A 26,320-nucleotide genomic window follows, 5' to 3' on the forward strand; every position below is an offset into this window, starting at 1 on the left:
AGATCCAAATCCTCTATAATTATTTGGGAATCCATTTATACTAAGTTTTATCTACACTAGCTCCCTTCTTATCTTTGAAATGTGAACTTCTTAAAATGTGTATTCTTCATAAACTAAATCAAAGTAGCTAGTGGAGCTTCAAGAATTGATATATTCTAAGTTGCCAGTTCAAGTTCACATTTGGGTTCATGTTTACCAGCATGGAAATTGTTTAGAATGGGTTTTGGGTATTAGTAAGTAACATAATATCATATAAACACCAAAAGCCTCATTAACTTGTAATCATGGCATCATGATCATACCATCGTAGCATCATTACGTTCAAGTTCAACATCAAAAAATTAAAATAATTTCAAGTTCAATTATCATTGTTTCAGTTTGCAGCAATTGGAACTTTATACTAAGTTTCAATCATATAATGGATTCTTCTTCTTCTTCTTCAATGGCATTAGTTGATTCACAAATAGTGCCAAGGCCAATCTGATCAGATGCACCAATAACATTATCGTTGTCCAAATCAAATTCAGCAACTGCAAGCTGAGAAGTGGAAGCATTAGAATGTAACATAATATCATATAAACAACAAAAGCATCATTAATGTGTAATCATAGCATCATGATCATACCATTGTAGCATCATAAATTCAAGTTCAACATCAAAAAATTAAATTGATAATTTCAAGTTCAAGTATCATTGTTTCAACTTGTAACAATTGGAACTTTATACTAAGTTTCAATCATCTAATGGATTCTTCTTCTTCTTCTTCTTCTTCTTCTTCTTCTTCAATGGCGTTAGTTGATTCACAAATAGTGCCACTTGGCCAATGGGATCAGATGCACCAATAACATTATCGCTGTCCAAGTCAAATTCAGCAACTGCAAGCTGAGAAGTGGAAGCATCCAAGTCAGTATCCCCTGCATTTATATCCCACATCTTTGTATTCATTTTGCTTGTGTGAAAGGGTACGCAAATTGCATTGCACATATATTAAGTTCTCCATTCTTTTTTACTACAACCTATTGCACTTTATTAGATGGATGAAACAATGTGTGCTCAAATTTATTTCTAATGCAAAAGAACTAGCCACCTATGGAGACATGAGAAAGTAAAAAAATTAAAATGATGAAAGATATAAGATTACTAGCAAGCTATGAAGAAAAAGTACGTTAAAATTATCAATAAAACTTGCGATATAATTTTGATTGCAAGAGGCTACAACAATTGAAATCGTTGACCATTAGGTGCCACCAACTATAAGCATCCTTCCTAAACTGATGATAAAGAGCATCTTTACTTAGTCCTCTTACGTTCACAAACATTATGAACTCATTTGTAATCAAATCTACTTCATCATCATTAGGAAAGAGTCTAAGGAATATTACCTTGTACACATCATACAACTCTAAATCTATATATGGAAGAAGCCTTCCCAACATATCAAGCTATTGGTTTCTATAATATTTTGGCATCAATGTACAAGTATGAAGATGTTGGTTATCTTCTTCCATCATTCAACAACAACTGCTTACAATTGTTTGAAGAATGTTTCGTCAAGGTTTTCCTCTTTGTCATTTATGATTTTCTTCATCTTCTCAAACAGTGAGTCGATGCCATCATACTCCTCTCCAATGCAAGGCCTATCTATGTTAATGTAGTGAAGCAAGCCCATAATAGGCTCAATAAAGTAAAGGAGATACTCCTCACATTTCCCCTATGAGTCATCCAATATCCTTTACTTAATTTTTATTGCCCTCTCAGTGCTGTTTCACCACCATATAGACAAATTATTGTTGATCACAACATTGCAAAGCACCAGTTTCATTTTCACAAGTCATCTTAGGATGATTAAATTTGATGCAAAAAAGATCTTAGCAAACTATAATATAATTTAAAGAAAAAAATATAGGTAAATAGAGACAATGTTCAAAAAAGAATTCACATTACAGAATCCGATTATAAAAATTAAAAAATGTAAAATTATACTTGTCTTAAAATTAAATTACTACTTCCAAGTTCAAGTTCAATTACCTTTAATAGCTCCAAATTTGAGAATAATATGAAAGTTCCTTGAGACATTTTGTAGTCTATGAGGAACATCTAGATGTCGTCAGCCTTTGCATACACCTCTTTGATCCACCTAATTTGCTTTCAATATTTTGTTGCATAAGAATGAGTGAACGGACAACACAAAGTATCCAAAAGATATGTTGATATTGCTCTTCAACTAGAAAATTGACAACTCTATAATTCTTTCAGTTGTCCCTTATGACTTGAACAACATTTCTAAGTCCTACTAATTATTAAGAAGTAATTGGTAAATATTTGCTTAATATTAACAGAGACTAAGAGGTCAATACATACAAAAGAATAAAATGATGTTTCCTTAGGAAAAGATCGTAAAGAATAAAAATATTCTATTTTAGCTAAAAGAAAATTAAAGAATGCTAACAGATAACTATAGACTAACTAATATTAAAAACATTCTAATACTTACAATAGATTACAAATAGATAACCATTAACTAATAATAGAAGCTTATCTATTATCGTAATACTATCTCGATGACAAAGATAAGAATATTAACAATAAGTTGCCCATCTTCTTCTTTCCTCTCGCAATCCACGAATTTCAAAAACATTGCCCCTTTATGGGGCACTAGTGTAACATTGATCAAAGGACTATTTCTAGCATATTTCCACCAATATAAAACAAGCGATACCCCCTGTCACAATCTATGAATACCTTATGGTCTTCAATGCTTCCTCAACACCCTTCACCCCTCTTTCCAACAAGTTGTTACATATCTTCTCATACCTAAGGCCTTACACCCTCGTAGAGCTTCGTTGACATTTTTCAACATCTTCGTATAGACAGAAAAAAACATTGAAAGCAACCCATTCAAATATATTCATCTTGCTATATCTTGGTTAGCAATATCTTGACTCTCATTTTGAAATGAAGTTTCCAAAGGTCCCTTTCTTTTGTATGGAATACGTGCTTGAGTTTCAAGTTCATGCTCAATTGTGGTAGTATAAAGGGTGGTCTTCTATCACAATATTCAAAGATGTAGGATGCATTCCCTTTGATATTTTTTAGTGAGCATATTTTGTCAATGTGCTTCTCTCTCTTTTGCTTCTTCATGCTTTATGATATATTTTAATATTGTTTCATGTGGTATAGGAGCTTCTTTTTTAAGGGCATTTCTTGACACCTCTTTTGGGGTATCCACACAAATGGCCTATCGCTCGATAATATGAACTATTCCTTTCTACATCACAACCATGACATTTCCCATAGAATGCATCACCTCCTAGAGGGGGTTTGACAATATCAACATACAAAGGCAAATCAGAATTTGGATCTATTCTTCGTTGTTCATTATTTCCTATAGAGGAAGAGGTAGATGCCATTGTAGTTCCTATGACAAGAAATTTTACAAATTCAAAATTAAATTAAATGGAAAAAGAATAAGTAGTTCATATGGACAATTAAAAAGAAATAAAAAGAATAAAATACTTACTCAAAAAACTGAACAAAAAAAAAGAAAAAAAATTGACCACTTCCACACAATAGAAGGTTGCAAAGGAGTGGGAATAAGGCATAAACACTTGATCAAACTTCAAAAATCAATCTTCCAACCTCAACCAAATTTTTTTAATCACCTATTTCATCCAACTCAAGAGAAAACAATCTATTTGCACACCAAATGAGACATACAACCCAACATAAGCCATTACAAAAGCACTTTTTAGGGTTCCAAATGCCAAATTTAATTTAAAATTGCAAAAATTATAAAATTAGGTGTCACTTTCCCACTCAAGTCCATTGTAGCAAACGGTTTTTCATATCGAAAACAAAGACGGTTTAAAAAAAGAATTTCCAACATTCATAAATAGATCATTGAATTCCTTTTCCTATGACATTAACTGTTTTTAGCAATTAACTGAAATAACCATAACCATATCAATGTTCATCTAAAATTAACTAGTTTAACAAATAACTGAAGAAAATGTATCCATAATCATCTGAAATAACTAGGTTAATGATTAACTAAACATAATTATATTCTTGATCAACTGAAATAACTAATTTAACGATCAACTGGAAACAACTGTATTTATGATCAACTATAATAACTAATTAAATGATCAATTGTAATAACTAGTTAAACTATCAACTGAAAATAACTGTATTTATGATCAACTGAAATAATAAAATCGACTATCCTTTCTTCATACAAGTAAGTAATGCTTAACAAGGAATGAAGGAAAGAACATACAAGATTCAACTGGAGGGTTTTTAGCTGGTTGTGCAAGCCTCGGCTTTGGTGAGAGAAGCATTTACATAGGCTTAACCTCCCAACTTCGGACCATACTTATCCCCACACATTCTATTAAATTAGAATGGCCCTCCCTACCTCAGTATCAAGCTTGGGATGTTCTTAGTCCAGCCACCTGAGTATCTTGATGTTTAGAATGTCCGCACAGTTATGAAATGGACATGCTTGCATAACTGGTGCTACTGACATCAAGTGATCATTAGATGGCAACCATGCCTAAAACTACCTTGGCCAAGGATTTCAGATGGATTCATTGACCCGATCACCACCGCTCGACTTGACAACAGGTTTCATTACAAGGATGAGCATGAGCTATTAAGTACGATTTATTTCTTTTATTTTGAAATATCAAGTCTGATTTTTATTCTCGTTATCCTTGCAGGATTTCATCTCACCTCTTCACCTTTTCCATGGCTAAACAGCTGGTGAGTTCTAGGTGATCCAGATTCTTAGAGCAATTGGCTCTATTAATTTATGGCAAATGATTGCTTCCAGCATTTCACATTTCTGTGATTAAATACTTACAAAAATTCTCTATATTTTAACTTCCATTGGCTAATATTTTATGATTCCATGACTTGGTACTTTACCATGAATCATAACAATGTTTTCCTATTATTATTCAAGATCGAATATAGCTTGCAATCTATTGTTATGGAATTGGAAAGCTTTACTGATTATGAAGGAAATAAATTTAGCAACATGGAAAGACTGATCATTCACATGACCTGGTATATTATCTGAAGTTGCCTAAGCTTTGTTGGACACTAGATATATGCCCTTCTTCAATCGATCTCTCAGAGTACGAAGGCAGCTTCACTTCCAAAGAAAGAAATATGTGCGGCAGCATGCACAAAAACATCAACACTTATATCTGCAAAAGTTTCCAAGTTGACAAAGGTTCAAAGGTTATGAAAACCGGAGCTAAGAGCATGGAGAATATATGACAGAATTAGGAAAGGAGTCGGGTTATGGCAGTCGAGTGTATAGGCGGAAATTATCATGCCACAGCAAGGCAGTCGGTGTTGAGGGTGGCAAAGAGAATAAGAAACGTAGCCGAGTGCGTGGAAAAATATGATCCCGACTCCTCTCATGGCTTCCATATAAAGTAACAATCTGTGACTTCTTGACTTCCACTGGTTTAAAAGATTATATGCCAATTCAAATCGCCAAGTGTTAAATCGATTGAAAAGAAAGGGAAAAAATAAAAAGTTGGAAGAAAGAGTTGGAAAAATTATAATTCAATTATTATTATAATATATATTTACATATGTTCATGTAAGTGTATCAATGAGGTGACATCATTTTATTAAGTTATTATAATATAATGGTGTCATTTCATATATATATATATATATATATATATATATATATATAATATTAATATGATGAAAGATCAATTAAAATTCCTTGAGGTATGTTTTTATATTTTGATTAGATCATTTTATGCTTTCTTTGATTATTTTCTAAATAGCTCATGCAGGTCCCACAAATGTATCTTATGTTCAAGTCGTGTCATTTCCAAAGAAGTTTAAGGTCATACCTGCCAATCCTGATGACTGAACTAAGCGAACATCCCATTTTGATGATCCCGTTTAGCAATGCTTCCCCCCTTTTCATCTTCTCCTGCAATCACCATGAAAACACTTCCACCATAATAACAATTCTATAATAAATTCATATAAACATTTTTAAAAACTTTAAATTATTAATCATAATTTCAAATGAAGCAACTGCTAATCATCTAATAACAGTTAATGGTTAACAACCATCTTCATTAATAGTTCATACAACATATATAAATAACTACCTATTTCACATGATCATGAAAGAATAATCCGTTAAATCCAACGTTTATGAACAAGTTTTAAAATTAGGTCAAATTTTTGGGATGTAACATCCATGGATAGTCCAGCCTAGTCTAGCTCAGGTTTGAACTGGGTTCGGTCAAATCAAACTGTCTACCTTAGGAATAGGCCATGTCCAGACCCATAAGCAACCAGACAATAACTCAAATTCAATAGCTCAACTTTGTGACCCATTTGTAGTAATATGCAATCTCCCCTTTGTATCTTTGTGATCTTCCACGATTGTTTCAAGAATATAAAACTCTTAGGTTGAGGATCATCTTTTGTATCTCTTGTAATAAAACAACAGTATCGATGCTCACTACTAGACATACTCTTGAGCATATATCAAACGAGAATAATATAGAAGGCTCAAATAGAAGCCGCAGCTCTTGATAGCAGTTACAAAAAGATTATCGACTTCTTGGTTCACCAATTCAAAAAAAGAAGATGCCAAGTGTACTCATCTCTTATAGAGACTTATAATTATGAGAAAAAGAATTCGAAAGTCTCCTTATTAAAAGAATAATCTATAATTTTGTACATTTATATATTTGTACATTTATATGTTATTTTCGAATGGTGTCATCATATTATTATTGTGTCCAAAGTTATACCTATTAGGATACGCATAATCTATATATGTGCATAATTGGAAGATTATTTTATCTTCATATCCTCTCAATGTATATATATGTATGTATGTATGTATGTATATGTTAATAGAGATGAGCTTGAATAATTTAATACTATGGTGGCACCATACTTTTTATACTTACGTGCACATATATATACATATAATGAAATGATGAGAATACCAACACAAGCCATTTAAAGGTACGTATTTTGATTATGTTTAAATGCTTAATGTTTTATTAATTGTTCAATAGCTCATGCGTGTCCAATGTATGTACCCTATTATGCAGTCGCTAGGTCCTTACCAAGATAGTTAGAGGTCATACCTGTCAATCAGATAAATAGACTAAGATAGTGCCCCATTCCGTAGATCCCTTTTAAGCAATATTTTCCCCCTTCGTCTGCTCCTACAACCACCTGTGCAACATTTTTCACAATAATAACAAGTTCCCATGATAAATTGGTATCAACATTATAACATAGATAGTTGTAAAGAAATTAGTTAATTACCATCATTTAGAAAACAAGCAATTGCTAACTACCATCATCAACATATGACAAGTAACTGTTAACTACCATCATCAGTAAACGATTATACATAATAATTGATGACAACCAATTTCATATGAAACAACGGTTACATATAACTACCTTTTTCACATGAACAGGGAAAAATGATAGTTTTTAACTAATCATCTCAATGGCTATAATAATTTTTAAATAGGTAAAAATTTTGGGATGTAACATACCCTTCCCCTTATGTTTTCATCATCCCCAATGAATTCCACAAATAAATCTTAAAAATAACATATGCCCAAGTTTTTTTTTTTTTTTTTTTTTTGTTTTTTTTTAAACATTGCAGCTCTAAAAGAAATGAAGACAAAGATTAGGCTTTAGCCTTGGAGAAAAGATGGGGGTATTTTTGGAAAATCTCACTGCAGTCTTCCCAAGTAACATTATCCTCTACGTACTGATCCCACTGGACCTTGCACTGAGTCACGTCTCGATTTCGTAAGCACAGCTTATGGACCTCGAGTATTCTGAGTGGTTCTATTTCCACCACTCTTGGATTTCGTACCTACAGTAGGTTCTAATCAATTATATGATCATGATGAGTGATATATTTCTTAAGATATGACACATAAAAAACGTCATGCATCTTGGCAAGAGTTGGAGGTAGTGCAATTTTGTAAACTATCGGGTTCATGATTTCCAACACTTCAAAGGGTCCCACATACCTTGGGGCTAACTTGGCATTCTTACCAAACTTGATGGTACTCTTTTGGGGTTTTACCTTTAGTAGCACCTTTTCTCCTACTGAGAATTCTCTAGGTGTCCTTTTAGCATCTACATAACTTTTCTGTCTATCATTGGCTTCTTTCAATCTTTGACAAATTTGAATTATCTGTTCTTCCATCTCTTTGAGCATTTCGGGTCCGACAATAATTTTGTCCTCAACACGATTCTAGCTTACAAGGGTTTTGCATTTGCGACCATATAAGGCCTCAAAAGGAGACATCTTAATGGTGGATTGATAGGAATTATTATAAGCAAATTCCACCAAGGGCAGATACATTTCCCACTAGTATTGCTGATCCATACAGTAAACTCTTAAAAGATCCTCCAAAACTTGGTTTACTCTTTCTATCTGACCATCAGTATCGAGATGATAAGCCGAGCTAATATTTAACTTAGATCCTAATGTTGTGAATAATGTTTGCCAGAATCTGGAGGTTATCCTAGCATCCCTGTCTGAGATGATTTTCTCTAGAATTCCATGAAGTCTAAAAATCTCTTTCATGAACTTGTGAGCGATTTCTAGAGCTCCATCAATTAAGCTTCCTGGTATGAAGTGAGCAACCTTTGTCAATCTATCCACCACTACTAGGATGGTGTTGTGTTTGTTTCGTGTCATAGGTAATCCTTGTACAAAATCCATTGAAATTATCTATCATTTCTACTCGGGTACTTCGTTTGGGTGTAGGAGGCCAACTAGGTAACGATGTTCTACTTTTAATCTTTGGCATTCCATGTCATGTCCCTCTCTTAGCAACATAATTATAACAGGGGATTTGCCTATCATTGACTCTCGTAGGCAAATAATTATGGGAAGAGGGTCGATTTTTGTCTTCCAATTAAGTAAGCGGGGCCTACTCATTCCAATATTAAATAAAGGTTGTATTCTAACTTTATAAAGTTTATTATTTAATTTTATAAAGTTAATATTTGAAGTGCAAGATGATTCCGGATAATTTCCAGAAACTTCCCGGCAAAGAGATAAATAGAGGGCATAGGGTTCCTTTTGGAAGCAAGCGATTTTGTGGATTTCACTATTTTTCATATTGGAGCAATTTGTGGTCTTCGGTCTGCAAATTTCTAATCTATCTGTGAGAACGATAACTCTCATGGATAAGCAATTCTGAGGGTGTGAGATATCACCCGAATTATTGCACTTGGAGGTAGCATTCAGCTATTTCAGGTTGGGCGAATTCGTGGCCTGGGGCCAGCATCAAGGATTAATTAGGAGGGGACAAGTCACTGCAGTGGTTTCCTCCCTCTGGAGATAAGCAATCGGTGTTTTTTTTATTAAGCTCGCCATCCACGGGAGCGTTTTCCTTCCCAAATTCGAAACTTCTGAAACAACCGAAGGAACTTGTGTTGCTGTCTGTTGTTAGAACTCCATTCCGCACTCCTTACTGTTAAATAGCAAGGCTGCAGTCACACATATTAACGGCAGGGTATAGGCGAGCGGATCCGATTAAGTATTCACCATAGGCGGATATAAAGGAGGGCGGCAGTTTCCAACGTTGCCGGAACTAGTTCTTTCAGTAACCAAACAGGTAGCACCTCGCGATCAGCACGTTCCTCCATCAGCAGACCATTCGGTGGAAAAAGCCTCTCATTTAATTCAAGCGCCGAATTCCTTAGAATATGAAGGAAATATTTCGAATGGTAACCATCGCTACCGGCAACCCATGAAGATATCAAATTCAGGGAGAAGAATTCGAGCATCGAGCAGAACACCTGTGCAGGCCCAACCAGAAACAAGTTCCAGTCATTCTAATAATACCAGAGGAAACAGTACTATTTTCCCTGAGTTAGACGACGAGGTGGATATACAGATGACAGAGGCAAGGGAGCAATTCTGAGATGGCAGGGCTCTGTTGTTCAGACTTGGATCAGATTCTTCCATAAATATTGCTAGTAGATTTATATCATGTTGGCACTTTCATCTGAAGGTTTCTTGGTAAGCATTTGTCAACCGATCCAATTCAGTATTGCTCTTCTTTGACCCATATAGTAGAGGGCTTATTTCAGTGGTATCAGAGCAGTAATCCTGCCATCCTGATTGGGTAAAGATACTTTAATTCTCAGAAAACCATATTCAAGGACGGAGATATGGGTGAAAGACAGAGTCCGCCAAGATTTCCCAGAGTCGACGATGATGAAACCAGAGAATTTTACAGAACCATGACTACCGGACAACAAGAAATAACTCAGACACTACAGGCTTTGACTACCATAATGGAAAGAGTTATTCAGCCCGGGATTCAGGATCAAGGAAGAGGCACATCTGATCACGATGATAAGAGTGTGGCCGGATCACAAGGTGCTCCTAGGCGCAGATCATGGACAGAAAATAGGCCTACTCGTCCCACCTTCCTAAGGGAAGAGGCTCAGGAGATGGGAGAAGACGATGCACCGGAAGATTTTCAGGATGATCTCAGGGCTGCTACGGCAGAATGGCAAGCATTACCCCCGAATGTGCATGAATTATTGAACTTTGATCGATATCTAAACCAAAGAAGAGAACATATGAGGAATAGCCGCCAGAATAGGAGACCTAGAGGAGGTCATGAAAGTGAGTTACAACGAGCTGTCAGTAAACTTACTTTGCCTTTCTTCGATGGGAGTGGTCAGATGACAGCACAAGCTTGGATTCATAAGTTGGACACCTTTCTAGCGTTAAGGCCTATGTCGGAAATAGATGCCATCCGGTATGCCACCTTACATTTGGAAGGCGCAGCTCATGATTGGTGGTCACATGGAATGGTTACTCTACAGCACAATCAGGTAACATCATACCAGGACTTTGTGGATAGATTGGTTGAACGTTTTGATAAGAAGGATCCAGAAATTTATTTTCGCGACCTTGCACAATTAAGACAGACTAGCAATATCGAGGTTTATATTAGTGAATTTCAGAGGTTGTCAGTCATGGTACCAGATGTATCGGAGAGGAGGTTAGTCATCTTATTTACAGAAGGATTGTCTGAACCCCTCAAGGGATGGATTAAGGCATTTGACCCACCAACACTGCAGGAAGCCATGAGGAAAGCACGAAGTATGGAACTTACAGCTCCTTCTAGCCGGTTTACTCCCAGGAGTACTACCTCTTTCAAAGACAACAGGAAGTTTGATAAAAATAAAGGGAGGAGCATTGAAACCAAAGGGAAATCTACCACGCCCCTAGATACAGAAGCATTAAATGACTTGCGAAGGAAGAAACTATGCTTCTATTGCAAAGGTCCATATGACAGGGATCATAATTGTCCCTTGCGACCGAAAGGAAAAGCCAATAGAGTTATGTGGGCATATTACGAGGGATCAGATTCCGACAGTACGGAGAAAGAGGGTGAACATACTGGTTCAGAATCTGAGGAAGAGACAGGAAAGTCAGAACAGAGAGAAGAACCTGAATTGCATCTACAGCAAGGGCGCTTGTCTAGCATTCAACAGGAAGGATCTTTCAGGTTACGTGGTGTCCTAGCAGGGCAGAAGGTGATTACATTAGTTGATACCGGAGCTACACATAACTTCATTGATGCAAGCTTGGTCGAGCGTCGTGGTATTAAGACAGAAGAATTTGAAGGTCTTCGTGTACAGGTTGCTGACGGATACACTCTTAAGTGTAACAAGATAGTCAGAGACATGCCTTTACGCCTGAATAATTATGAGTTCAAAGCGGATTACCACATGGTCAATATGGGTGATTTGGATATCGTTTTGGGAATGACATGGTTACGTTTATTGGGTGAGGTTACTTTCCGACTCAGGGACATGGAGATTAAGTTCGAAGTAGATGGGAGGCAGCATGTATTGAGAGCTATTCGGAATAGTGATATCCGAACGATCTCTCTTAGACGATTGGAAAGATTGGTGAGACATGAGGATCTTGAATGGGCAGCCATGTGTACTCTCATGCCTACACAGGAGGAACAACCCAAGACAGAATATCATCCCGACATACAGATATTGAGGGAAAAGTATAGTAAGGTATTCAGCGATATTCCACCTGGTACACCACCTGATAGAGGGATCGAGCACATCATCGAATTGGAAGAAGGCGCAAAACCAGTCATGATTACTCCATACAGGCATCCCAAAAGGCTTAAAGATGAGATAGAGAAAACCATCAAGGAACTCCTCGCGATGGGACACATTAGACCTAGTAAGTCTCCTTTTGCTTCCTCAGTAGTTTTGGTTAAGAAGAAAGATGGTTCGTTACGGATGTGTATAGATTACAGGATGCTGAATAAGAAAACCATTAAGAATAGATATCCTATCCCACGGATTGATGAGCTAATAGATGAACTGCATGGGGCATGCTACTTTAGTAAGATTGATTTGAGATCAGGTTACCACCAGATTAGAGTCAGAGAACAGGACATTGAGAAGACTGAATTCAGGTGCCATTGTGGACATTTTGAGTTTGTAGTAATGCCATTTGGATTGACCAATGCACCAGCCACTTTCCAGTCCACCATGAATAAGGTCTTCCATCATCAGCTGAGAAAATTCGTGTTGGTATTCTTTGATGATATCTTGGTATACAGTCGAACATGGCAGGAGCACATGACGCATCTAGAAACCGTATTGAAGACCTTGCAAGAAGAGTCCTTGTATGCCAAGGAGTCCAAATGCGATTTGGGAATGACTGAGTTGTTGTACTTAGGCCATATTATCAGCCGAGAAGGAGTACGGATGGATCCTGATAAGATTCGTGCTATTGTGGAATGGCCTACTCCTGAGAACCTAACTCAGTTAAGAGGATTCCTTGGGTTATGTGGCTTCTACCGCAGATTTGTTTGCGGGTATTCACGACACGCGGCCCCTATAACAGATTTGCTTAAAAGGGGAGCTTTCATTTGGACAGCAAAGGCACAGGCTTGTTTTGACAGATTCAAGGAGATCATGACTTCATGTCCAGTACTAGCATTGCCTGATTTCTCGAAACCATTTGAACTCCAATGTGATGCCTCAGGAGATGGTATTGGGGCTGTTTTAATGCAGGATAAACACCCAATTGCATATGAGAGCAGGAAACTCCGTGGGCCCGAGAGATCATTCAGCATTTACGACAAGGAGATGTTAGCTATCATGCATGCACTAGCTAAGTTCAGGCAATACTTAGTAGGTGGCAAATTCTGCATAAAAACTGACCACAACAGTTTAAGACATTTCCTCGGGCAAAGGGATCTCAATGATAGGCAGCAGAAATGGGTCAGTAAGTTACAGGCATATGACTTCGATATATCTTATGTTAAGGGCACACAGAATGTGGTAGCAGATGCCTTGTCACGCAGACCACATCTTAGTTCAATGATTGAGATCTCTAAGGATTGGAAGCATTTGATTATTGCAGAATATGCCAAAGATTCATGGGCATCCAAGATAGTTGATGGGACACTTGTTGATACCAGGTATACACTTGTGGATGAATTGATTATTTACAAGAGCAGGGTATTTTTAGTCCCAGGGTCGAAGGTGAGGCAGTTCATTATGCGAGCTCTTCATGATTCACCTATAGCTGGTCACCCCGGATACTTTAAAACATATAGACAGGTGCGAGAACGGTTTACATGGAAAGGACTTAAGAAGGATGTTTTGCAGTATGTTCGTGAGTGTTCTATTTGCCAACGGAATAAACAGGAACACACCTTTCCAGCGGGGCTTCTACAGCCACTTCCCATTCCGTGTCAGAAGTGGGAATGCATATCCATGGACTTCATTACCGGGTTGCCCAAGGCTCAAGGACGTGATTGCATTTATGTGGTGGTGGATAGGCTAACAAAATATGCTCATTTCTTTCCCATCACCACTACTCATACCGCAGTAGAGGTAGCTGAAGTATTCTTCAGGGAGGTTTTCAGGTTACACGGGATACCCCGCAGTATTGTCAGTGACAGGGATAGTAGATTCTTGAGTCATTTCTGGCAAGAGGTGTTTCGATTATGCGGCACTGAGCTCACACCCAGTACTAGTTATCACCCGCAAACCGATGGACAGACGGAAATAGTAAACAAATGGGTGGAAGGCTACTTGAGGAATTATGTGGCTGATCAGCAGAAGGCTTGGGTAAGATGGATTTATTTGTGTGAGTATTGCTATAACACCACTTTCCACATGTCTATCCAAATGACACCTTTTCGAGCATTATACGGCTATGATACACCCAGTTTCATTGACTTATTGATGAGTGATGTTCGGGTTCCACGTGCTGGGGATTTACTGCAAGAAAGTAAAGATATCATTCGCTCTCTACGTGATAACATCGCTCGAGCACAGAATCAGTATAAGCAATACGCAGATCAAAAGAGGACGGAGAGAAGTTTTGAGGTGGGCGACATGGTTTACTTAATGCTTCAACCATTTCGACAATCTACTCTCAAAAAGAGTGGGTCGGAGAAACTTACACCCAGGTATTATGGACCTTTCAGGATCAGTAGACGAATAGGGGAATTGGCTTATGAACTTGAGCTTCCAGCAGACAGCAAAGTATATAATGTGTTTCATGTATCACGTCTCAAAAAGGCATTGGGACAGAATGTGATACCTTCTGCAGTCTTGCCGCCTCTGGATGATGAAGGGAAATTGATCATGGTACCGGAATTCATTTTAGGAAGCAGAGAAAAACAGCTCCGCCGAAGAGTAATCAGAGAATATTTGGTTAAATGGAAGGATCTACCAATCGAAGATGCTACTTGGGAGAATGAGACCATTTTGCAGCATCCAGCTCTGAGATTGCTTGAGGGCAAGCAATATCTGGAAGGGGGGACTGTCATGTCCCTCTCTTAGCAACATAATTATAACAGGGGATTTGCCTATCATTGACTCTCGTAGGCAAATAATTATGGGAAGAGGGTCGATTTTTGTCTTCCAATTAAGTAAGCGGAGCCTACTCATTCCAATATTAAATAAAGGTTGTATTCTAACTTTATAAAGTTTATTATTTAATTTTATAAAGTTAATATTTGAAGTGCAAGATGATTCCGGATAATTTCCAGAAACTTCCCGGCAAAGAGATAAATAGAGGGCATAGGGTTCCTTTTGGAAGCAAGCGATTTTGTGGATTTCACTATTTTTCATATTGGAGCAATTTGTGGTCTTCGGTCTGCAAATTTCTAATCTATCTGTGAGAACGATAACTCTCATGGATAAGCAATTCTAAGGGTGTGAGATATCACCCGAATTATTGCACTTGGAGGTAGCATTCAGCTATTTCAGGTTGGGCGAATTCGTGGCCTAGGGCCAGCATCAAGGATTAATTAGGAGGGGACAAGTCACTGCAGTGGTTTCCTCCCTCTGGAGATAAGCAATCGGTGTTTTTTTTATTAAGCTCGCCATCCACGGGAGCGTTTTCCTTCCCAAATTCGAAACTTCTGAAACAACCGAAGGAACTTGTGTTGATGTCTGCTGTTAGAACTCCATTCCGCACTCCTTACTGTTAAATAGCAAGGCTGCAGTCACACATATTAACGGCAGGGTATAGGCGAGCGGATCCGATTAAGTATTCACCGTAGGCGGATATAAAGGAGGGCGGCAGTTTCCAACGTTGCCGGAACTAGTTCTTTCAGTAACCAAACAGGTAGCACCTCGCGATCAGCACGTTCCTCCATCAACAGACCATTCGGTGGAAAAAGCCTCTCATTTAATTCAAGCGCCGAATTCCTTAGAATATGAAGGAAATATTTCGAATGGTAACCATCGCTACCGGCAACCCATGAAGATATCAAATTCAGGGAGAAGAATTCGAGCATCGAGCAGAACACCTGTGCAGGCCCAACCAGAAACAAGTTCCAGTCATTCTAATAATACCAGAGGAAACAGTACTATTTTCCCTGAGTTAGACGACGAGGTGGATATACAGATGACAGAGGCAAGGGAGCAATTCTGAGATGGCAGGGCTCTGTTGTTCAGACTTGGATCAGATTCTTCCATAAATATTGCTAGTAGATTTATATCATGTTGGCACTTTCATCTGAAGGTTTCTTGGTAAGCATTTGTCAACCGATCCAATTCAGTATTGCTCTTCTTTGACCCATATAGTAGAGGGGTTATTTCATTCCAGGCATCCTGCCACAAAATCCGTTATCTCTCTTTTCATTCGTTTCCAAAAATATAGTAGTTTTATACCTGACAACATTTTAGTCACTTCAAGGTGTCCTGAATAAGGCATTGAGTGGGATTCCTCTAGGATCACTCTTCGAAGTTTGGTTTTTTTGGGTATATAAATCTTGTCATGATACCTTAACAATCCATCTTCTTCTATTCTAAAATATGAGTACCTAGGATCCTGTGGATCTCTGATAAGAGCTTGGTTAACTTTTGTATAAAATTCATCATGCTTTAGATGTTGAAGTACCTGATCCCTTAATCTGAAATTTATGACGGCCATTGCGGAAATATGTCTTCTTCTATTTAAGGCATTTGCTACCTTATTTTCTTTACCCTTACTATAATTAATGTCAAAGTCGTAATCTGCTAGAAATCCCAACCATCTCCTCTACTTGGCATTAAGGTTGGGTTGAGTAAAGATATACTTTAGGCCATGGTGATCGGATCGAAGTTCGAAAGGTTTCCTAATCAAATAGTGCCTCCACATTTGGAGGGCATGCACAATAGCTACTAGTTCCAAATCATGAGGAGTGTAATTTTTCTCGTAGTTCTTTATTTTCCTTGACTCATACGCAATCCCCTGTTCTTCCTACGTTAATACACCTCTACTCCTTCCCTCGATGCATCAGTTATAGCTACAAATTTCTTTTGTGGGTCAGGTACTCTTAGTATAGGTGCAATAGTTAACTTCTCTTTCAAATACTCAAAAGTTCACTGACATTTTCAGTCCATATAAATTTATTTCCCTTCCTCTGAAGTGAAGTGATCGGGTAAGCTATTTTGGAGAAATTTCTGACAAACCTCCTATAGAATCCTGCCAACACCATGAAACTTCTGACTTCTATCACATTCTTAGGATACAGGCCATTCCCTAATTGCTTTGATTTTTGAAGAATCTATGGCTATTCCTTTAGTGGAAATAATATGTCCTAAATAAAGGATTTATTTCTGATAAAAAGCACACTTAGACAACTTCCCATACAGTTTATGTTCTTTTAGCCTTTGTAGGACTTTTTCTAGATGCCCTTGATGTTCTTTTTCGTTTTTCAAGTAGATTAGGATATCATCTATGAAGACCAATACAAACTTATCCAAACAATCTTGAAAAATGTTGTTCATCAAATTCGTGAAAGCTATTGGAGCGTTGGTTAACCCAAAGGGTAATACTATGAACTCATAATGCCCATATCTAATTTTGAATGTAGTCTTGTGAATGTCTTCATCCTTGATGCGGAGCTGGTGATATCCCGACCTTAAGTCAATCTTTGAAAATACTATAGTGTCTTTCATTTAATCAAAGAGATCATTGATTTTAGGAAGTGGGTACCGGTTCTTGATGGTGACCTTATTGAGCATCCTATAGTCTATGCACAATCTCATAGTTCCGTCCATCTTTCTAACAAACAATACTGGGCCTCCCAGGGTGAAACACTGGGTCAAATAAGTTTCTTATCTAATATATATAATGCAACTGCAATTGTAACTCCATTAACTCTGTGGTGATCACCCGATAAGGAGCTCGAGAAATTGGTTCAGCTCTGGGTACTAAATCTATGGTAAAATCAAAAACTTTGGATAGAGGTAGTCTTGGGAGTTCTTCTGGAAACACATTTTGGAATTTCTTAAGGTATGAATACTCCTCGAAGGATTCCTTCAAATTTTCTCTAAAATCTCCATCTTCAAAGATGTGGTCTTCTCTATACGTGGCATCCATAGGTTTCCTTGAATCTTCAATCCTTACTGCAAAGATCTCACAACTTTTTCTTCTACATTTCTTGAGTTGCATGGCAGATATCTGTCTTGGTTTAATTTCATGTATTACTCCCTTAATGCCTATCGGTTTGCCTTGGTCATCCAAACAATCTACAGTTTTGGCAAGACAATCAACCTTGTTCCTATGCTCACTGAGCCAATTAATGCCTTTAATAATGTGGTAAGACCCAAGAGATGCTACATACAAGTTCAGTTCAGTGGAGAAGTTTGGAAAATCAACCAGTGCCTCAAATAGACACTGCTCTACCTTATCCCTTGACTGATTTGCATACTCGACTGTCCATGGTTTTGCCATAAAACTAGATCTCTTTAGAAATCTATTTAATAAATTTAGGTGATATAAAATATTCAAAGGCTCTAGTATCAATTAATATAGAAACAGGGTTTCCATAGATCTTACCTGGAGTTTCGATCGGGCCTATTTGTTGTTCCACCTGCTGATTATCAAGCATCGTGTGAATCCTTTGATGGTAAACATGTTGTCGTGGTGGAAGGGGTGGTTGGGGTAGTTGATTGGTGTTTGTCTTACCAGGACATTTGTTAGCATAGTGATATTTCTGTTAACCAAGCCTCTGCATCCTCTCTGGATTCAGAACCACGAAACTTAGGTGGTTTGATCTTCTTAATGTCTATGGATAGGTCGCTTACTATTTCAAGTTTCTTTTGTTTTTCAGTTTGGGTAAGTGAGGCTTGAGGGTTTTTCTTGCTGTGTTCAAAGATTTATGTTTCTGTTCTGGAAGGGGGCAAGGATTGCATTTCCTCCTAGTTTTGCCCAATCTGGGCTGCTAATTCGTTCATTCTCTTCTCCATATTGTCTAACTTCATTTATGTGTCTTACAAAACCTAAAGTAGTAAATCAATCAGAGGTTCTGAATTGTTCTCATGGACCATTTCGTGCTCTGCAACATTCTCGTTGCTGCTCATGCTTTCTTAAAAATTTGCCCTGAAAATATTTGCAAGACCCTTATTTCAAATTTTCTATTGCTTTTTTTTACATGTTTACAATAAATAAAAGAAATTACAAGTAGAAGGATCACACGAATAGACCAATTTATTTATTCGATTTTAAAACTTCTCTGCTAAATTTACAACCTTTATTTACAAAAATTTCCTCTTCTAAGCGTGTTACATTATAGATTCCGTTACTCTGAAATTTTCTTTTCAGCTTCTCGTTGAATTTCGGTTTTGGTTTTATACATATCTCGCACCATCCATGTCTATGAAAGTGCATATGAGGGTTCGCCTGGCAAGCATTCCAAGTTTGAATCAATTTGTTTCTATAGGTTGCTTTCCTGGCAATAGTCCACCTAACTCTTTCCTTCCTCATTCATTGTAGAGCTTGTTTTAAGGTTTCATTGTCCTGAGGCATGGAACAAGTGTAATCGTAGTTTGGCATGTTCCTAATCAAGTATGGAAAGAAGGGCTGTCATGCTTCCTTGTGAGGTCTCTTACATACTTGCATCATGTTACATTTAATCTAAGAAAATCTCAGGTTTACAAATTTTGTTAGGTAGTGTGCCCAAGATTCAGTGTCGAACCCAGCGCTCTGATAACTTATGTAACGAATGAATTTTCTTAACTAAAAAGATTGAGCTACATTTTAAATTAAGAACAAATATGAAAACAATACTTCAGCCAATTTACCGAAGTGAACATCTTTAATTCCATTTCATGTGAAATTAACTGAATTAAGATTCAACTGAAATAACTAATTTCTATCATAATTACAAAACCTAAAACATTATTATTAATTCTGTGATATTTGATATTCACAAGAGAAAGTAAATGCATAGTAAAGGATGGTAGAAGAACATACAAAATCTAATTGGAGAGTCTCATAATGGTTGTGCAAGCCTCAGCTTTCGAATAAAAGGAGAAACATTAGCTTAGGCTTAACCTCCCAACCACAGACCATATCAATCCTCACATAATCTTTTGATAAGAAAAGCCCACCCTACTCCGGGGCTAGGCTTGGGGCAATATTAATCCAGCCATCTGAGTAATACCAGTGTTTAGAATGTTCGCTCAGTAATAGACAGGCGTGTTTGATTAACTGGCATCACCAACATCATGTGATCTATAGAAGGAAAGCATACTTTTAACAACCTTGGCCAAGGTTTTTGGATGGGTTTCTAATACCCAATCACCACTGCTCGACTTGACAATAGGGTAATTAGATGGACATGCATGAGCTATTGATTAATTCTTTAAAAGAAATAAAATTATCATATCAATTTCTGATACCTGTTTCTTGTTCTGGAAGAACTTTCTTTCCACCTCTTCACCCTCTTTCTTGGCCAACTAGCCGGGTGAGTCCTGGGTGTCTATTTATAGAAGATATCAATTCATTTGCTGAAACTCAACTGATGGAAAATAATATTTTATACTAGCATGAAGTCGTCCTTAAGACTCAAGGACTTCTCGTAAGAAATTTCAAAGGATTATAATTCAAATTTGAAAGACAAGCTGATTTGAGATGGAAATCATAGCATGACATATGTATTCGGTTCAAACTTGACATGGTTAGATAACTTGATGTGCTTGATCGAATGAACTATTCGATAGACTTAATTTACTTCACAGCCAAACAATGTTATTTGAAAATCCTTGAAAAACTATTTTGCATCTATACTTTCAGATGCAGTACATATACCAAAATAAAGATTAGAAAAACTAATCACATAACCTAATCAATGAAAGAATGGACCTTTGATTAATTCTGAATGGCCGGCTCTCGAAAGTCTGATTTGCCAATGCAGATTTCAAATTGCGGAGACCCTTCAATAATAGGAACAGTAGCTCGATTTCTCTCCAATTTCAGTTGTAAGAACAAGGAAAAGAAAAGAGAAGAAGGAATGGAATAAAACAATAGTATTGATGCTCACTACTAGACATACTCTCGAGCATATATCAAATGAAAATAATATAGAAGGCTCAAATAGAAGCTGTGGCTCTTGATAGTAGTTACAAAAAGATTATCGGCTTCTTGGTTCACCAATTCAAAAAAAGAAGATGCCAAGTGTACTCCTCATCTCTTATAGAGACTTATAATTATGAGAAAAATATTTCAAAGGTATTCTTATTAAAAGAATAATTTATAATTTCATACATATATATATATATATATATATATATATATATATATATATATATATGCAAATTTATATGTTATTTTTGAATGGTATCATCATATTATTATTGTGTCCAAGGTTATACTTGTTAGGATACTCATATCTATATACATGTATAATTGGGAGATTATTTTATCTTCGTATCCTCTCAATATATGTATGTATGTATGTATGTATACGTATGTTAATAGAGATGAGCTTGAATAATTTAATTCTATGGTGGCACCATACTGTTTATACTTACATGCACATATACCATTTAAACCATTTAAAGGTACATATTTTGATTATGTTTAAATGCTTAATGTTTTATTGATTGTCCAGTAGCTCGTGCATATCCAATGTATGTACCTTGTTATGTAGTCGTTAGGTCCTTACCAAGATAGTTAGAGGTCATACATGTCGATCAAATAAATGGACTAAGATAGTGCCGCATTCCATAGATCCCGTTAAGCAATGCTTCCTCCCTTCGTCTGCTCGTGCAACCACCCGTGCAACATTTTCACAATAATAACAAGTTCCCATGATAAATCCATATCAACATATAACATAGATAGTAGTGAAGAAATTAGTTAATTAACATCATTCAGAAAACAAGCAACTACTAACTACCATCATCAACGTATGACAAGTAATGGTTAATTACCATCATCAATAAACGATTATACATAATAATTGAAACAACCAATTTCATATGAAACAACGGTTACATATAACTACCTTTTTCACATGAACAAGATACAATAGTTTTTAACTAATCATCTCAATGGCTATAATAATTTTTTAAATAGGTCAAAATTTTGGGATGTAACAGGTCCCATTCAACCTTCATGAATCATTCCTTTCATTTTGTGAGAAATATGAATTAAATTTAAAACTCACAACCTTAAACCTAAAACATATGCTCGGCACATGAAGGTGCCGAGTGCTAGTTTTGCTCGGCACTTGAAGGTGCCGAGTCACAGATTGCTCGGCACTTGATGGTGCCAAGTGATAGGCAACAGGTGCCGAGTGACTAGATGCTCGGCACTTGAAAAAGAATGCAGTAGGTGTCGAGTTAGCTCGGCACTCAAAGAAAAAATGCTTGGCAACAATGGATGTCGAGTAAGCTCGGCTCCAACTGAGAAAATTTATAACTTAAAAAAATTCTAACGTGATTGCTTTCACCATTAAAACCAGAGAGCCAAGCTTTAACCTTTCAAACAAATTTCTCAAAAAACAATGAATAGAAGAGGAAGAACAATAGATTCAAGTATGCCTACTTGCGTTTCTATTCAACTAAGATTTAAACTATTACAAAATCTGGGAGCATTTGGCTTCAACCAGAAAACCCTAAATTAACCCTAAATATTCAAACTGATGAAACTTCAACCTTTAAACTTTAAACTTGCAGCTCTAATGGCTGCATACAATAGAACCTGGAGCAATCACTGCTTCACAGGTCGAACCAATAAACTACAAAACTTACAGAACGACAGGAAGAAGCACGTGCAATTGCAAGCACGACAACGATTCCTTCTGTCTCTGCAACGACTAATCTGCTGATCAGCTTTTTCCTTCTTTCTCTACTCTGCAACTTCTGAGCTCTTCCTCTAACTTCTCTCTGTCTGGTCGAATGAATCTGAGACATTCCTTTTTGTCTTCCTCCAAAAATGTTTTCCCCCTCTTTTCAGAATTTGAAAACTCACCTACCCGTATTAATTTTTTCTGTCTGTTCTGCAATCCGTCAGGGGTGGTAGGTGGGCGTTTGGCTCCAGGGGCAAGACAACCACCGCATTAAATTCCAACACATTTCCCTTGTGACTAGACTTCCAACTTCTTTGATTTTCACTCACAATTAAAAAAAATGCCCTAATGACCTAGCTCTCTTCCATTTTTATAATAGATGAGATCCCTCAACAATAACTTCTTGATTGCCGACCAGGTGGCTAGTCCAATTGCCATCATGGCTCACATTTTTATTCCTGTGCCATCATCTTTTGGTATAGTGGTTGACATGAACAATAGATGTAGAAAACAACTCTTTAGACCATATCCAAGCACGATCTCCTATACTTACCGTTTATCTGCATTAAACATCCTTCATGCTGTACCATTGAATTGAAGCTTGAAATATAATCCATGTTCCTCGGGGACGCGTACCTGACCTAAAACCCGGCGTTTTGGGGACGAGGACGTCTCGGGGACGGGGGGACGGGTAGGGGACGTCCCCTAGCCGTCCCCAAAAAGTGAAAAAATGCAAGGGATGTCTCGAAAACTTGGGGACGCTAGAGGGAAAAAAGGGGGACGGCCAGCCGTACCCGGTACGGAAAGGGGACGTTTGGTACTGCTGGTCATCCCCCTTTTTTGTTTGCATAAAATTTAAAAAGTTCAACATAAAAATATATTTTAAAGCCTCCAACTTGGTCGGCCAGGTTGGCCCCACCCGTCCAAATGCCCTAAAAGGCAGTAGAGGCAGAATAGGAGCAGCAGGCTGTTTCATTTTTGTATGTTTTGTTTTTTATGTTGAACATGAACATGATTATGATACATTGATACTTATTACTTTATGGCAGCCCTCTACCCTTTGGGCTTATAGCTTTGGGCATATTTTGATTTTGATTTTTAGATCTATCATGTTTATCATTATGACATTATGATATTGACAATTGTTAATGTTCATTGTTCAGTTTTCATAGATATTGATATGCATTTTGACAATTGAGTACTAAAATTGGATATTATTTCCTAGATGGCATTCAAATGTTGTATGTTATGATTTTATAATGTTTAAATGACATGCTCATATAAATGACATGTATATTTGCAAATTTCAATGTATATTTTAAAATTTTCCTATATATATATAGCCGTCCCCCCCCCCCCCCCGTCCCCAAAATCATCAAAAAAATTTGCCGTCCTGGAAACCCGTCCCGTCGTCCCCCGCCGTCCCCGTACCAAAAACTCGGGGGAACATAGAATATAATATATTATATTAAGAAATATTGGTGGATTCATTATAAAGTGGTCATCTCCTTATAAAGAATGTCAAAGATGTAACTGACAATAACTTAATATCTAACCTTTGTAACACATGACTAACACACTACTATCTAAGGTGAATTTATTACAGAAGTTAAGCCATATATTCCAATACTCGATTCTCTAATTATAATTTTCAATAAGGGTTGCTATACCCCGTGTAATGTTTTTGGGAGAGCAGGACTTTTGCAAAAGTATTGTACTTTTCATAAACTATTTCCTTAAGCTTTTATAAGACCATTTTGATTTTTATGTACAAATCCATGTACTTGATATGTGATGTCATGCATATATGCATAACAGTTTAGCTTTATAACAGCTTACGAAAACTTAAGATCTGTTGTTATACTTGGATATTTTTCATTTGAGGTTTTTCTAAAATAATTTCAGCATTATGGAATATATGAAATACTTCTTGTAGTTGAGTAATTTGTTTAATAGGGCTTTCCAAGTTTGTTATGTTGCTAATCAGCATTCTTTTCAGTAGGTTTTGGCATATGCATTTGGTAATGTCATCATTTCAACTTGCCCAATTGACACATTGTCTATTTTGTAAGGTTGTCTGATTTGGGACAGTTCAATGGCAAATTATCCAATAAATACAAATGATAAATAATGCAATCTACATGAGAGCTTTTAAAGAAGAGAGTTTTTTATGCAAAGTTAGTAATTTCTGCAAAACAATGTTTGGTTATAGATCTACCACTACCCCCATTTTGTTAAAGCAGCTCAAGACATACATGTAGATTGTGAAACAAAGTGAATCAAAAGAGAAGATGAATTGCCTCACTTTGGCAAACCAAAAGTCATCCATTGTAGAGATAGACTGTGCTGATGGATGAGAACAGACAACTTTGGTAGTTATACCCTTCGGGTTAACACTATATATCATGTGATCATTGGGCCTTTGATAGTTTTGCAGTCGAGTTTATCTAAGCAGAGCACCCTTTCATCATGTTGCTCCTAAGCTTTCCAACAGTTTTCTAAGTGTAGAGATTTTGAGCTGTAGTCACATTAAAAGGTTGTCTACTGGTTTTGGGAGGTTGTCTACTGGTTTTGGGGGGTTATGTTCTTACTTTTTCTTATTTTTTGATGAAATGCCATGTTAGTCAACCATAACTTTATGAAACTCCAAGCTTAGGCCTATAATAAACCCCCCTCTTCAACACTTACCCCATTTCCCAATGTGGCTGCATATATACAAGCTCTGCTTAAATTTAAGCTGCTGGAGTGTTCCCTTGTAAATCTTTAACTAGGCGAAAAGGATAAATTAGAATTTCTCCCTATTTTTGTGGGGCAACTATTGCTTGAAAATGGAAAATATGCTTTGGAAAAATGGGGGGTCAAAAATAAGTAGCAATTGATTGTTGGGAAATATGTCTTGAGGCTTCGCCATTTTTTTCCTCTCATTTATATTTTTCAACGTTGTCTCCAATTTTGTTTTACAAGTGTAACATACCATTTTTACTAAGCTGAAATAAAGTACATATTCTAGGATTATAACCGAACATCATAACGGAATGACATGAAGTAGTTGAGAAACAATGCATCATAACTATAAATCCAAAACTAAATAATGACAATATCCATTTCATATGAAAGACAACTAAATTAACTTCCTTAACTGTCTTCTACAATTACAATTTTTAAGATACAAATCAATTCAACCAGATCTACAACTATACATTTCAAGTAATATAAAGGTACATACAAGTAAAAGATTTAGGATACATACTGAGTTAACTGAATTAACTGACAGTGTGTTGTGCAAGTCTCAGCATTTGGCAAAGAGGAGAAGCATTGGCATAGGCTTAACCTCCCAAATGCGGACCTTAACATATCCCCACACAATCTCTTACAAATAAGGCCCTCCCTCCCCGGGTTAGGCTAGGGGCACCATAGTCCTACCATTCTTAGCATATCGATGTTAGAGTGTCGGCTAAGCAGCAAAAAAGGCTAAGGAATTCCTCCGTCAACCTTTCCTCTATAAGCTAGCACTCTCGACCTCTAGGGATCATTTATGGCAAGCATGCCTCTATAATACCTTGGCCAAGGATTTAGGTGGGTATTAAACAACCCGATCACCACCGCTCGACTTGACAACCGATTACATCTTGGACAATCATGAGCTGACTTGGACTTATGCAATCCCTTTCTTAATTGATCATATATTT

At 36.9% G+C, this 26,320-nt stretch overlaps 1 protein-coding gene and 1 long non-coding RNA gene across 6 annotated transcripts in view; one reads left to right on the top strand and one right to left on the bottom strand.

Annotated features, from left to right (window-relative positions):
• Positions 1-26,320, top strand: part of LOC149553720 (equilibrative nucleotide transporter 3-like) — a 105,119-nt gene that overhangs the window by 74,933 nt on the left and 3,866 nt on the right. The gene's annotated exons all lie outside the window — the stretch shown is intronic.
• The window catches only part of LOC149553721 (uncharacterized), a 30,685-nt gene continuing 5,007 nt past the window's right edge, over positions 643-26,320 (bottom strand). Inside the window, exon 2 of one of the 2 annotated variants that reach the window (XR_016353145.1) lies at positions 643-882. This is a non-coding gene — a long non-coding RNA (uncharacterized LOC149553721). Of the gene's footprint in view, positions 915-26,320 lie in introns of both variants that reach the window. The other variant, XR_016353146.1, reaches the window with a different exon arrangement.

Source organism: Cupressus sempervirens, chromosome 6 (assembly GCF_028749045.1).
Source record: "Cupressus sempervirens isolate cs-2001-9-10 chromosome 6, ASM2874904v1, whole genome shotgun sequence".
In the NCBI taxonomy this organism is placed as follows: Eukaryota; Viridiplantae; Streptophyta; class Pinopsida; order Cupressales; family Cupressaceae; genus Cupressus; species Cupressus sempervirens.